The following is a 16,525-nucleotide window of genomic DNA, read 5'->3' as shown; positions in this document are numbered from 1 at the left end:
TTATTAATGCATTTAAACTTTAAAACCTCTCTATAATGCAGATACTATTTTAAATCCACTTTCTAGATGAGGAAGCTGAGTCACAGAGAGGTTGAGTAACTAGTCCAAGGTCATGCAGCTAGTCCTAGTATTAGAGCTACAATTTGAATTAGGCAACCTAGCACTTTAGTCCATGCTCTTAACCTCTGAGTTATAACATTTTTTCACCAACTAAATAAGACTCATATACTAGAACTATTGCTAGTTTCTATTAAATTACTTTATTCTTTCTTGAGTCCTATTTGGGTATATCAGTTCTGTGATTAGGCGATTATAGAGTGATTTTTCAGATATACCAACTGCCTTATCTCTTTTGTTTTTTTTTAAGGTTTAATTTTATTTTTTTTTTGGCTGCATTAGGTCTTCATTGCTGTGCACAGGCTTTCTCTAGTCGTGGCTAGTCGGAGCTACTCTTCGTTGCAGTGCACAGGCTTCTCCTTGTGGTGGCTTGTCTTGCTGCGGAGCATGGGCTCTAGGCGCGTGGGCTCAGTAGTTGTGGCTGGCGGGCTGTAGAGTGCAGGCTTGGTAGTTGTGGCGCACGGACTTAGTTGCTCATGGCATGTGGGATGTTCCCCGACCAGGGATCAAACCCATGTCCCCTGCATTGGAAGGTGGATTCTTATCCACTGCGCCACCAGGGAAATCCTGCCTTATCTTTTTGATAAGATTAGCCTTTGGTGTTGATGTTGTCTCAGATTTTCCCCTTAATTCTTAATTTAATAAAAAAGTCTCAGTGAAAATATTTCTGTTTCTTACTTGCTAACAGATTTCAAGACAATGCAATGAAAAATATAGTGATCTTAAAGACAACCATGAAAAATTTATCCAGGTATATTTTAGCATTTGAAAAAAATAGTCAAATCATGCAAAAATGGGCAAGATGTCAATTAAAGACAATTGCTTTACAAGTCTTAGAAGTAATTTGTGTATCAGAAATCCTACTTTCTGTTTACAGGAGGGCAGTGAGCACGCAAGCCTCATATGACTTAGGGATATATTTGCTTAATAACTTACAAGATCCAGCGCCAGTCCTGTCTGTTGCTATGTAGATGATGAATTTTAATAAATGTGTTCAGGGTCATCAGATCACATCTGCAAAGAGATTTAGAGAATATCTTCTATAGAGTGTGGAAGAAAGTTGCAAACGTTTCTGGTTACGAAAAAGCTAATTTTTTGTGGAGATTTTACTTCATCTTTCTGCCCTTTCATCTTTAACTATTTACAATTATATAATCAATTCTTTTGTCATTAAATTATCTTTCAAACCTACTACGTATATCTTAGGATGTAAGTGGCTACCATTGGATGACAGCTATGTTTGATTTCACTTCTTCGCCTTGACTTTCTTTCAATTCATTTTCATCAAGGCAACATATTGAATGAATGTATTTTTCAAAACAGTAGTTGTTGAATTCTGGTGTGTGTGTGTGTGTGTATGTGTGTGTACTACATTTAGGAACAAACTTCCGTTTCAGGGTGGACGCTTGGCATTGCAAGTTTCAGTCAGAATTATTTTTTACGACCTAGTTATCAACCCACAAAGACATGGCCTTATAATGTAAGTGGTGACATAACCTTTACGCATACCCAGCTATAAATCAAGGCGCTATAAAACATCATATTTGAAAAGTCAAGCTAGGTAAAATACTGAGTTAATGTTCGTTGGGAGGAAGAGAACACTCAACTAGTTAAATGCTTCCAGTTTCAGTTTTGGATGAAATATAGGCCCTTTTGTATCTTCGGTAACAAAACCAAATGTAAAATGGTTCTCATATATGAGTGAAATGAATGTCAAAAAAGACTCTTTATGAGAAAAAAAAGGCACTTCAATTAGGGCTTTACTGTTTTCCAATCCAAAATCAAATCTATGAATGCCATTGAGTTACTTCCCTAAGGAATTAAATTTCAGTCTTACAAGTTTTGCTGGAGGTTGAAAAGGGACTCAGTCCTCCCTGAGTGCTGAGGAAGGCCAAAGAGCACTAGAAGTCAAGTGGGATATTATGCCAGCAAAATTCTCATTGAGCATTTGATGTCATATATCATCCGGCACTGGCTTTTCTATCAGGTCATTTCAGGACAAGGTAGTACTGCAAAAGCAGAACCAACTTAGTGGGTGAATTGCTAACAAGTTTCAGGGGTTTGGCTGGCACTCCAAAGTTTATTTGAGTTAATCTTCATTCTCACTGGCCTGCAGAGCTTGGTGAAAACTGGCTTTTCAGTGAACACTTTCATTGCTTCCTGATGGTACTGGTATCAGAAACAGGCCAAGAAAGTACTCCAGAGGTTTTTATAGGAATAGTTGCTTCAGGTAAGGAAGAACTTTCCGTCAGAAGGTACAGAGACTATCTGTTTATTATTTATTTGCGACACATGGCAACTGGACTCCTGTTTACTAAAGCCAGTCTTATTGGTGTGCTGATGACTTATTTCTGGGGATTATTTGGAATTTACACTTTCTACAGTAGGTTCCAAAGAATTCTCATTGATTGATTCAACAGATAGAAGTTACCAACAGATAAAATCAATTCTATCTGTGAAACTGTAGAAATTCTAGTTGTAGTTTTGGATCTAATAGATGATGATTGAACTGAGAAAGTGTTCGGCTAAATAGAAAACACCATATTTTTCTGAATTTTAAGGCCTTAGTGTTAAAAGACATTATGAATTGTATCATGTTCCTCACATTGCTATATATTCTGTCTCACAATTTGCAGTGAAAACACTTGGATTCTTTCCTGAAGATCATCTGTATATACTTACAAAATTCTGTTTATGCTTTAGTGATGTTATGGAAAACCTCTATTCCGTTTAGACCACTCTGAGTAAGTGTGCCACTTTTGATTGTGTTTTGTTTGGGGTTTCGATTGTACATCTAAAAATAATACCTGAGCGGGAAGGGAAGAACCAACTTGGTTAATGGCAGGACAAATAGAATCACCCCTATTTGTTGGGCTTTCTTCAGAGATAGATTTGAGAACACAGTTTAATCCTGAAGACTAGGTGAGGCCTCTAGCTTCCTCTGAAGGAAGTTCCACATCCCACGGCTCTCAACCCTGCGATGTGACAAAGGCCGATCTGCTGTACCTCCCTGTGCCGGGGGAAGTGGGAAAGGCAGCACGGGCAGCCCCCTTTCTACTCTCGGCTCCTTTCACGCTGGCCTAGGCTGCTTAGCCCACTGCCAGGCTTGACTTCCTGGTGTGTCCGGAAAGGGAGCAAGGACTTCTGAAGCAAAAATTTAACGAGACAGTGGGAATGACCTGCTCTAAGTGCATACAGGAAGTGAAGGAAGGAAGCAGTACACGCCAGGTCTTTCTCAAGCTACAGTAACACTACCCTCTGTTAAAATGGGCGCCAGAGATGTCAGCCTCTGTCCAATCAGATTGGAACGTTCTCCTTCCATGGGGCGGTGGGAGGGGCTAAAGCATGGGCCGCTGTCTCCTCTTCTTGGAGGAGGGGAGGGGGAAATGTTCCTGTAACCCAACAACACACATCCCTCCTGACAGTGGAATCCTTTGCATAATTTCCAAACCAAGTCACTCTCAGAACTTTCTTGAGTACCCTCAGAAGCTGGACATTGCCCCCAGCAGCCCGTTGTGTTTCATGATCCTGGTAGTAAGCTCTCATATGAAGCCCAACCTACCCCGTGTCTTCCACCATGTGCCAATACTTTACTGAGTTCTTGGAGCAGCAAGGAGCAGGTCTAATCATGCAACTGATTTTCTGTTATTGGAGTCCGTTATCTCTCTGCACAGCCCTGCTCCCCAGACACCACATCTATCCATGAAATCCAAATGCACTCTTAAGAAAGAGAGAACCAGGAAGTATTTTCTGAAAATGCAAGGATACTTAAAATCAGTTTCCTCTTAGGAGCACTCCCCTCCCCCCCCATCACTGTGGAGGGGAAGTTCCGGTGGGAAAGGTGGCCTCGATTGGCAGGACACCTGGAGCACGGTGGGGAATGGGCGGTGGCTCTCCTCTCCCTAAACAGCAGTGAGGGTTCCTGCCACCCCCCACCTCCAACCGCATGTCTCCTTTTGCCTCTGCTCTCAAAACTGAAATGCTGCACAGTCGGGAGGGCTGGTGCAGAGTTAAGACACGTAGAGCCAAGAAAATAAAGAGTCAGATGTCCCAGCAGCTTTCAGTGCGTCCTGATTCTCACCACCCCCAGAGCAACCATGAAAGTAGGAGGGACCAGATGAAGACATTTAAAAATTGGTTCTGCTCCACAGTGATCCGGAGCAGGCTGGGGCTCGGCTGCTTTGAGGTGGCTTGAGAGGCTCCTCTCTGGTGTCAGAACATTCACGTGGCAGCTCGCCTCCCTTTGCAACCTCTCTGACTCACCCTAACCTTGAGGTAGGAAGACTGAAACTTTTTCTTATTTATTTATTTATTTTTAACACATTGAACGTACAATTGACTGAAACCAAATTCCGTGGAAATCCAACACACATATATATTCAGCATAGCCATGGCCGACTTCTGGTCTTGAGCACGGATCCATGATGGAGGGAAGTGTGTGGGTGTTTGTGTCGGATTCGTGCCATTCATTGGGTTTACAGCGAGATCTGCGTAAGTGAGCTAAGAATTCCATTTCTCTTATACGTTACGAGGGGAGAAAGGAAGTGCACTTATGGTGCAGTGTTCAAAAACAAACAAAAGGAAACAAAACAAAACCCCCTACAATGTAAAGGCCCACACTTTTTTTTTTTTTAAAAACAGACATTTATGTTTCACAGTTCTAGAGGCCGGAAGTCCAAGATTAAGATGCCAGCATGGTCTGGTTCTTTTTTTTTTTTTTTTTTAAGCATCTTTACTGGAGTATAATTGCTTTACAATGGTGTGTTAGCTTCTGCTTTATAACAAAGTGAATCAGCTATACGTATACACATATCCCCATATCCCCTCCCTTTTGCATCTCCCTCCCCCGCCATCCCACCCCTCTAGGTGGTCACAAAGCACTGAGCTGATCTCCCTGTGCTATGCGGCTGCTTCCCACTAGCTATCTATTTTACATTTGGTAAAAATATAACTACCATATGACCCAGCAATCCCACTACTGGGCATATACCCTGAGAAAACCATAATTCAAAGAGAGTCATGTACCACAATGTTCATTGCAGCTCTCTTTACAATAGTCAGGGCCCACACTTTTAAAACTGTGTACCAGCTGCTGGAGAGTGGGTTATATGAACTCGGACTTTTCTCCGAGGTGGGTCTGAGATGACATGAACTTATATTGCTGCAGGGTTGCCTATGTAACAACCATTTTGTTGGGGAGTGCCCCCCTGAGTGCTTGCATGACTACTAAAAAACATTCATAGAAAAGAACAAGTATGACATGAAATGTGTAGGAAGCAAACTTACTCTTTAGCCACCTGCCTGTGACTTGGCAAAATGTGAGCCCCTGGAATCACCTTGTAGAAATCGAAGATCTTCCAAGTTCTTTAGTAACCTTGGGAATTCATTAAGAGCGTCAGGGTCTGTCACAAGGTAAGTGTTGAGTGGCTAAGGTTGAAGGAGCAGTAGATTAAACTTCCTTTATTTGTTTCTCATTACACCATACAAACGTCTGTGTCCCTGACCAAATATATTAAGACAAAAAATAAAAGAGGAAACTCTAAGTAATGATTGATAACATGCCAAGCAACTTCAGAACTTTGTTGACATTTGCTCTCTTGAATTGTATCCTAATGACTATATAACATGTACCTCTAAAGTAATGTAACTGAAAACACACAAACAAAAGACCCTCGCAACATACAAGAAAAACTAAATATGTGTTATTTCCTTTGGGGCAGTCATTTTGGAAGGCTAGTACTTAACCTGATAATTCTGAAATTATTCAAAATCAGTTTTCTACAGTCTCTCTGCAAGATCTATAGTTCCATGTACATTACTTTGAATGTCTTATCGTGGGCCTTACAGTCTGGCATATACATTGTGTCTAGCATCCTCCTTTTATGGAGAAACTTGATCTGGAAAGTTCAAGTGATTTGTCCAGAGTCACATAAAGCTGGGATTAGAACCAAGATCTGTTTTTCAGGTTAGCATTTTTGCCACAACTTCCTTCTGCCTTTTTCCTTTGTGGGTGGACCTAATTTCTTGAAAAAAAAAAAAAAAGTGTAACTTATTCAAAGCCAAGTCTAGTGCATAAGATGGATGATCAACTCAGTGCAATGCAGCAAATATTCATTGGACACCTACTATATACAAGGCCTCCTGACAAGTGCTGCAAAGGATACAAGAGATTTTAAGGCATAGGGCGTGACCTTAAATTAACTGTAATAGGAGGATCAAAAAAAATGAGCTGTGATTACAGTAGAATTGAGAGTAGTTTCCTTGAGTTCCTGATTTTGAATCATATGCCTTCAATCAATAGGTTTAGATTTATGAAGCCAACAGAGAAAGCCCCTACTTTGGTTAAGTAGCTATTTGTTGTGACCTTCTTTCAAATTCACAGTGACAGGATTGGAATGAACAAAATTGTTAGCTTATGAAAATCATTTTGAGTCTTTAAAATGAAAATGGGACCTAACATTTTAGGTAAGGGTGCAATTATTATTTTCTGTAAAAAACTGTTAGAATTTTCAGAATATTTGTGTACTGCCAAGTTGCTATGTGGATACTTTTGGGGAAAAGAAATCAACACATCCAATCTGTGGTGACAGACCTTTAATCAATACTGTGCTATTCTAGAGTCTTTCAAATATGGTCAGCACTTAATTCTGCTGCTTTTTAAAATGCTGAAATAAAGATAATAAATACCTTGTTAATCTACTCTGTCTCAATGAATTTGTATTATGGTGACATAACTAGCCTAGAAACGTAAGTTCATCATCTATATCTTTTCCTATTGTTTATGTAATAAAACAAATACCTTTTTATAAGAATATCTTACTATTATCATCAATAGAGTTTTGAGTTGGTTTTCTAGTAATAATTTTCACTTGGGAGATTTACACTTGTGAACATACATTAGATGTCTGGCACATTTTATAAATTATTAATTGCTTTATTTATATGTTTAATCCTCATAATGACTTCCTGAGATAAGTATTACTAACTCAGTAAGGAAATTAAGGCTCAGAGAGACTAAATAAGTTACCTAAGTTCATGGAATGAGAAAGCAACTGTGCTAAGATTCAAACCCAGATCTGTGGGTTGCTAAGCTGTGTTCTTTTTATTGCATTATCTGTACATGCTTCTTTAAATCAGAGTGCTATGTGACCTTCCCCTATTATAATCAAGGACATACACTGCAAGATGTCTGGCCTTGGGGGAGGAGAGAGTTGGGAATAAATTGTTGAGAAAGAAATAGTAATTGGTTAGGTGATGTATGAACTCCCAAATCTAGCCCTTGCCCTACCACACTCGCCTGAAAGAACTCTGATGGATGTATACGCACAGAAGATCAGGTCTGTCACTTTACTAACATCTGTGCTTTTTGCACATGTCAGCTTTGTGCATTTCCTTGGGGATCTAAGCTGGACTTTGTGGAGAACCTCTAAACTCTTGCTTAGACCAGGTGCTGCCCAAATTGCCTCCTTTTCCCTCTGCCTCTCTCTGGTTCCTGATTGGCTTCCTGATTGGAAATGGAGTAGAGAGGAAGACACTTGTTCTTCAGTGAGGACAAGGCCTGATTCTATTTTACCATGCCCGGAGGAAGCACACCCAAAGAGACAGGTGTTTTTGTTCTTTCTGAAAAAAAAGTCCTAGAGCCCTGTGTGCCCCAATCCTTACCTTCTGGCGCACTCAAATTTTAACCCCTGTCCAACCTTGTGATAATTATTAGCCCAGGGACCAATGTCCTTATCTCTTGAAACTTCTGTAGTGGATGGATTAAGGATAGTGGAAATGGAGATAGGCTAGTACAGAGGCGGGTAGGGAAGCTGTTAGTTTCCCTTAGCTATCAGGGAGCAGTATGCATTGATTTCATGGACACACCCAACTCACGATGCTGTCCTTACTCATCGAGTGCACTCATCCGAGTTAGGTAGCCTCAATCTATTTAACATTAGGTGAAATCATTTCAATAAAGACAAGGATAAAAGAAATGTTCAAGAGTCACATCTGACCATATCCTTTATGCATTGTAATGGAAATGACATGCAATTTGAGATTGAGTATCTTCAGAGAAGTCACTCACAAAACACCTGAAACAAATATTTTCTAAATATGTGGCTAATGGATACAGTAATTATGACAATTCTGACTCTTTTGTTCCCAAACCTATCACTAAGGTTATGCCAAACTCCTAAACACACATATCAAAACTTACTGAATAACCTGTAAGGATAGTTTCCAATCTATATTGTATAAACAAGGCTTTACATGCATGTGGTTCTATGAAGCTAGGCCCATCTTTACCATGTATTACCCTAGTCAGACTACATGGATAAGTATAGGTAAACAGTATTAAACAAGTCTTGATAATCTGAGATAATTCTGGAATAAAACACCCATCTGAGCCCCAAGAAATAAATATAACACTTTATCACCACATATATAGTTTTTCTTGCTCCTTATATTTGACTTCCTGTTGGTATAATATTCAAGAGTGTGTTTGATATTTTTATTTTGTAAAATCTAAGTGTGGCATATACTATTACTTGGCTGTCCAAAAGCTATAGCCTCTCTCTGGCTAACAAAATCCCAAGTTTTTTTTTTAAGTAGGCCATGTACCATCTCCAGGAAATGAATCATGATTGGACCAGTTTTGACAATCCTTCCTGCTTCATCAGATTCTTGCTTTCCCAGGCTTCCTTGCACTGAGAGATGCCACAGGACAAGTTCTGGCCAACGAGGCACAAAGGGAATTCCAAGGGGCTATTTTTCCCCTTCTCTAATTAAGAAAATAGTAGCCTTCTTCCACCTGCTGCCTTCTTCCTCCTTGTGTGAGATACTGAAATGAGGATGTGATTCCTCAAACTATACTAGTTGTCTTGCATTCATAGGGTAACAAGCCTGAGGATGAAAGTCTACACACTGTGGATGGCAGAGCAGGAGAGCAGAGCTGCTGCATTCAACATGGAACTATAACCCTCCAGGAAAAGAGATGGTCCCTGTTAGTGAGATTGGGGGTATAGACAATGGCGATACACTTAACATATGCCATATAGAGGATGCCTAAGGGACTAAGAGAATGAATGTGGGATACCCATCTCAGAATTCCAAAAGGTGGAGTAGGCAGATCAGGAGTTATTCAGACCAAGGTTGGTAGAAAAATCCTGTAAGGAAAGGAATTCACTAGAAAGACAGCACGTACAAAGGCAGAGCAATGGCAGAGAACATGGCCTGATTGCTGAATACTGGCAGGTAGTTTAGGAAAGATGGAGCAACAAATGCCAGAGCATCAATGGTGAGGTTAGAGAGGGGGATAACAGCCTGATCCTAAAACAACTTTTATGCTAGACTGAGGATTTTGCACTTTATTCTGATATTTTACATTATATATTATATTCTAGAAGTTCCAGAATTTGGAGACAAAGAGATATGTTGGGATGAAGGAGAACATGAAGAATGTAATGACTTTTTAATCGTCTAATAAAGTGTGCAGACTTCATTGACTACGTCTTATTTAGAGCTAGTGATGTCCTAGGAGAAGGTCCTGCTGGAATCAGTGGGAAATTTTCATACAAAAAGATTAGAGGCTCATGCCTCTGGATATGAAACCCATGAAGTGGATTCTTACACTAAAGTGTCCAATACAAGCCAAGAGCAGGGCTTTTCTGAGAAACAGCAGCTTCCCTCTAGATCCAGGCAAGTTTCACAGTGTGTGACAGGCATCTAACAAGAAGGCTCTTCTGGCTCCCCTTGGGTGCTGACTCTGTTCTCAAGGGCCATATATAAGCAGGAATAGCGTAACCGCAGGAATGCCTTCTGATAACAGTAGAGTAGGCTGCTGCATTCATGAGCCATGGCTGAAGTCTCCCGATCCACTGCCAAGCTGTAGAAAAAGAGTCCAATAGGTCAAATCTGAAGTCGTAAGCTATGTGGGTTGGCCGCTCTTAGGGAGTGAGCAGTGGTACATGCCCGTGAGTGTGTTTATGAGAGGTGCGGACAGGGAGAGATCAGGAGCCAGCTAGAGCAGAGGCACAGATCCTTCCCATAGGTAGGTTTGTGGCACTACAGTGCCTGGCCTCCCACCCTGCAGGAAATACCACCCCTGCATCAGAGGTGGAGCCTGCCAGAAGCCTGCCTTTGCCTTCTAGGACTTTGCCTCCAGCATCTGAAAGAGTTGTGGCCAAGCTGCTCACGATGCACCTGGGCTCTCCAAGCTCTTTGCCCTCCGCTCCATCCTCCTCCCACCACTTCTCTAAAACCAAAGTACCTACAGTTCCATGAACCCAGGACTACTTTTCACAGCTGCCCACTTTCCCTGTGGTCTCCTTCCTTTCTTGTCTGCTTGTCAGAATCCTATTTATCTTTCAAACCAGCTCACGAGTCACTTTGTCCAGGAAGGAGAATCCCTCTTCTCCCAGAACCACATTTGCATGATCCTCATGCCACCTTAAATTCCTCTTATCCCGTAAACCGCTTCCCGTAACCCACTGGATTCATATATGTATGTACACACATACGTGTATAAACATATAATGAATTTTTAATTGTGGTTAAGAACAAATATAAAATTTAACATCTTAACCATTTTTAAGTGTACAGTTTAGTAGTGTTAAGTACATTCATATTGTTGGACAACAAATCTCCAGGAATTTTTGTCTTGCAAATCTGAAGCTGCACCCATTAAACAACTCTCTATTTTCCCCTCCCCCCAGGCCCTGGCATCCACCATTCTACTTTTTGTTTCTGTGAATTTGACTACTTTTGATGCATCTTATAAGTGGAATCATACAGTATTTGTCTTTTTGTGACTGGCTAGGGTTTCTTACTTAGCATAATGTCCTCAGGGTTCATCTACGACGTAGCAAGGATGAAAAGGAAGGAAATATGCCACTGTATATATTTACCACATTTTGCTTATCCAGTCATTCATCAATAGCAATTTGGGTTATTTGGTTAGCCATCTCTTGGCTGTTATTAATAATGCTATTATGAACATGAGTGAACAAATATCTCTTTGAGATTCTATTTCAGTTCTTTCAGACATATACCCAGAAGTGGATTGCTTGATCATATGGTAGTACTATATTTAGTTTCCTGAGTAAACATCACACTGGTTTTCATAAAGGCAGCACAACTTTTCATTCCTGCCAACAGTACACAATGGCTTCAATTTCTTCACATTCTCAACAACACTTGTTATTTTCTGTTTGTTTGATAAAGTATAGCTATCCTAATGAGTGTGAGTGATATTATCTTTGTGGTTTTGATTTGTCTTTCTCGGATCGTTATGTTGAACATTTTTTCATAGCTTGTTGGTAATTTTTATATCATCTTTAGAGCAACGTCTATTCAAGTCCTTTGCCCATTTTTGAATTGGGTTGAATTGGGTTGTTTGCTTTTTTGTTGTTCTTGAGTTGTAGAAGTTCTTTGTATATTCTGGATATTAACACATCATCAAATATACAACTTGCAAAGAGCTTTCTCCGATTCCACAGATTGCCTGTTCCCTCTGTTAATTGTGTCCTTTGATGCACAGAAGGTTTAATTTTGATATAGTCCCATTTATCATTTTCAATTTTGTTGTCTGTGCTTTTAGTGACACATCCAAGAAAACATTGCCAAATCCCATGTCACGAAACGCTTCCCCTGTGTTTTCTTCTAGGAGTTTTATGGTTTTAGGTCTTATATTTAGGTCTTTAATTCACTTTTGAGTTAATTTTTGTATAAGGAATAAGGTAAGGATGGAGATTCATTCTTTGGTATGTGGATATCTGGTTTTCCTAACATTTGTTGAAGATACTGTTCTTTCCCATTGAGTGGTCTTGTCACTCTTGTCATATATCATTTGACCATATACATGAGTGTTTATTTCTGGGCTCCCTATTCTGTTCCATTGGTCTGTATGTCTGCCTTTATGCCAGTACCATACTGTTTTGATTACTGTAGGTTTGTAATATGTTTTGAAATCAGGAAGTGTGAGACCTCAAACTTTGTTCTTTTTCAATATTATTTTGGCTATTTGGGGCCCCTCTGAGATTCCATATGGCTTTTAAGATGGGTTTTTCTATTTCTGCCAAAAATGTCATTTAGATAGGTATTGCATTGAATGTGTAGATCACTTTGGTTAGTGTAATGGACTAAATTCTGTCTTCCCAAAATTCATACGTTGAAGTCCTAACCCCCATTGTGACTGAATTTGGAGATAAATTCTTTAAAGAGGTAATTAAGGTTAAATGAGATGATAATGGTGAAGCCCTAACCAAATATGACTAATTCCTTATAAGAAGAAAAAGAAGAAGAGACCCCAGGGATGCATGCTTTAGGAAAAAGACCATTTGAGGACACAGCAAGAAGGTGGCCATCTGCAAGCCAAGGAGAGAGGCCTCAGGAGAAACCAAACCTGCTGACACCTTGATCTTGGATTTCCAGTCTCCAAAACTATGGAAAAATAAATTTTTGTTGTTAAAGTTATGGCAGCCCCACCAAACTGATACAAGTATTATTGACATCTTAACAATATTAAGTCTTCTAATCTATAAACAAGGTCTATCTTTCCATTTATTTGTTTCTTTAATTCTTTCAGCAATGCTTTATAGTTTTTAATATATAAGTCTTTTGCCTCCTTGGTTAAGTTTATTCCAAAGTATTTTATTCTTTTTGATGCTGTTGTAAAAGGACTAATTTTATTAGTTTCCTTTGGGGATTGTTCATTGTTAGTATAAAGAAACAATTGATTTTTGAGTGTAGATTTTGTATTATGCAACTTTGCTGAATTTGTTTATTATTTCTAACAGGTTTTTAAAATATAATCTTTAAGGTTTTCTACATCTAAAAGCATGCCATCTGTGAACAGAGATAATTTCACTGCTTTCTTTCCAATATGGATACCTTTTATTTCTCTTTTTTTTGCTGAATTGCTCTGGCAAGAGCTTCCTGTACTACGTTGAGTAGAAGTGGTGAGAGCAGGCCTTATTTGTGTTTTTACAAGTCTCTCTCACACTAGACTGGAACAAAAGCTCTTAAGAGTAGGGATGAGTCTTATTTATGCCTGTATCTTCAGTGCCTGGCATTGACTAGTATATAGTCAATGTATTTTCCTAGTGAAAATTAAAGAATAAATGAAGTTTGGAGAAAATATAAGCTATTTTGAGATTGCCTTATAAATATCTTTGGAGTGATTTTAGGAATACAAATACAATAATTGCTAAAAATTTCTATAAAATAAAAAAGTTCCTAGTACTTCACCAAAGTGATCGAGTTTAACATCAACAATGATGTCATATTGACAGTACATACCCTGCATATTATGTGATGAGAATGACACTTCACCTCTGTGGTCTTTCTCCTCCAAATCCCAGCCTAATCATGAGAAAAACGGCAGACAAATTCCAGTTGAGGGACATTCTACAGAAGACGTGACCATTGCTCCTCTAAAATGTCAAGATCATCAAAATCAAGGAAAGTCCAAGAAACTGTCACAGCCAAGACGTAAGGAGACATGACAACAAAATATCATAACAACAACAACAACAAAAGGGATCCTGGAACAGAAAAAGGACATTTGGGAAAAACTGAGGAAATCTGAGCAAGGTATAGACTTTATGTTTATAAATATTGGTTCATTAATTGTAAAAATTATGCCATACATATGTAAGGTGTTGGTAAGAGGGGAAACTGGGTGAGGAATCTATGGGAACTGTACAATCTTCAGAACTTTTCTGTAAATCCTAAACGATTCTGAAAAAATCTGTTGAGGGTACAACAATGTACAATGTTGAGTGTTCTTACCTCAATAAAATTAAAAAAAGGGGGTTCAAGTATTGACATGGGCTGTTGGAGCGCAAGAAGATCAGAAAGCTTGAATAGAGAAGACTCTGAATGTAAAGATTTTGGTTATGTTATGGTTATGTTAAATATAACATCAGGTTATGTTTCTTCAAAGGAGCATGGATTTCTACCATCATTCTCACAGGCTCCCTCCTATTCTCTCTCTCTCTCTCTCTCTCACACACACACACACACACACACAAACACAAACACACACACACACCATAATTTGTTTACACAAAAGTGTGTGGAAGGAGCAAACACCATTGGCATGCAAGGACAGAAACAACCAATTGAGGGAGAGAGCAGAGAGCAGAACGAGGCGTGAGGTGAGATAAATAGATTGTTAAGGTGCCGATTCATCTTTCCTCCAACTGGAATGAATAATGATTTAGGTTAGGATACTGGCCTGATTAATCTATTTTTTGTAAATTGAAAAGGTACACATTGATATTTGTATGCAGTGGCACAGGGCAGGAGATCTTTCCTTTGGCCTGGTTGATTCCACTGTAATACAAGCTTGATGAAATCACAGATCTTCTTTCTAGTATACTGATGTAACCTTAATACTTGGCATTGACTATATGCCCAGCATATAGCAGGTACTCAATAAAGGCTTACTCACAAATGAATATATAACAAACATCTGTGTGACACTGTGCTGATGGCAAGAAACTCCATGTATATCAGCATACTTGTGCCTCTCGAGAACTCTTAACCTAGCTCTGTCTGAGTGCAAATGTCATGTTCTTTCAAGGCTGTCCTGTTGATTTAATCCCTTTTGAGTTCTTAGTGCCTTATAAGTAATAGGTATTCTATAAGTTTTGTTCAAGTGAATACCTGCTTTGCATAAATATTATTTCTGAGGATTTAGTAGGTAATTTGCTCAAGCCTTTGTTCATTAACCCAATAACAAGTGTTTGTAGCTATAATATTCTTAAGTATTTCCTCATAATGATGGCCTTACTCTTAGGTTTTGTTTAAAGGCAACAATGAGCCTAATTAACAGTTTTGGCCATATGAATATACTTTCATCTACAGCTGTTCATTTTTTTGAATTATCATACTCAGTCCCTGCTTTATTATAATATGGGTCTTAGCATATATAATAGCCTGCATATAATATATACGCCTAAAATATACATACGTGTGTGTTTATACACATATATGCACGCATATATATGTATATATACATATATAGATGTGTGTATCTATGTGTATATTGTGTGTATGTACATATATATGTACATACACACAATACATAAATAAATAAACTGGCCTTTCATGTCTGACTTTGCAGGACCAGTGGGCTGGCATTCCTTCATGACATTATAAGATTATGAGTTGATTTTGGTTTTTTGCGCTAAAGCATGAAGAATGAGCTTTACACATATAGAGACAATAGACAGAACTGGCATAAAGTCTACATTCTTGGTCTGAAAGATGAACCTGGGGCCACTTTGAGAAAGGAAAAGAGCTAGCTGCAAGCAGAACAGTTTTTAGGAGGGACTGTGAGAGCACAGTCCTGCTTCAGTCCCCACAGACAGAACACTTGCCAGTGGCTCTGGTTCTCCAAAGACTGTGGCTCTGGAGACAATGCATGCCCTTGGCTTGGACCTTGCTGTTTCCATAGAGGGCGTTAGGAACAGGCTGTGTCAAGTTTCCTGGAGGAGGGGGTGGGAACACAGGACCATGAGCAGACATATTCCTAAGTGCTCAGGAGAAACCATCATGAGATGCCTAGATGCCTACTGGAAAGTAGGTTGAGGGAGCACTAGGTCCTACAGTTATGAAGATGGGGGCAAAGAGCTGCTGTAGTTTGGATGGTAATGTTACTAAGACTTCATATAGGAAGGATGCCCAGACTTATTCAGTTTTTATCCATTTGCCTGTTAGTGGATATTTGGGTTGTTTCCAATTTTGGCCTGTTAGAGATAAAGCTGCTATGAAGATTTGTGTCCAAAAAAAAGGGATAGGGCTTCCCTGGTGGCACAGAGGTTGAGAATCCGCCTGCCAATGCATGGGATACAGGTTTGAGCCCTGGTCCGGGAAGATCCCACGTGACGCAGAGCAACTGAGCCTGTGCGCCACAACTACTGAGCCTGTGCTCTAGACCCCACAAGCCACAACTACTGAGCCCACGTGCCACAACTACTGAAGCCTGTGCACCTAGAGCCCACAAGCCACAACTACTGAGCCCATGTGCCAGAACTACTAAAACCCACATGCCTGGAGCCCATGCTCCGCAACAAGAGAAGCCACCGCAATGAGAATTGTGCAATATTTAGGAATAAACCTACCTAAGGAGACAAAAGACCTGTATGCAGAAAATTATAAGACACTGATGAAAGAAATTAAAGATGATACAAATAGATGGAGAGATATAGCATGTTCTTAGATTGGAAGAATCAACATTGTGAAAATGACTCTACTACCCAAAGCAATCTACACATTCAGTGCAATCCCTGTCATTCTACCACTGGCATTTTTCACAGAACTAAAACCAAAAATTTCACGATTTGTATGGAAACACAAAAGACCCCAAATAGCTAAAGCAATCTTGAGAAAGAAATACAGAGCTGGAGGAATCAGGCTC

General features: G+C 39.5%; 1 pseudogene; it reads right to left on the bottom strand.

The window, feature by feature from the left end:
• Window positions 1-9,825: 9,825 nt before the first annotated feature.
• LOC149749218 (uncharacterized) overlaps window positions 9,826-16,525 on the bottom strand; it is a 198,388-nt pseudogene continuing 191,688 nt past the window's right edge.

Source organism: Delphinapterus leucas, chromosome 5 (assembly GCF_059928025.1).
Source record: "Delphinapterus leucas isolate spDelLeu-1000000601 "Yukka" chromosome 5, BTC_Dleu_Yukka2, whole genome shotgun sequence".
Lineage (NCBI taxonomy): Eukaryota > Metazoa > Chordata > Mammalia > Artiodactyla > Monodontidae > Delphinapterus > Delphinapterus leucas.
This window is presented reverse-complemented; position numbering and strand designations above follow the sequence as displayed.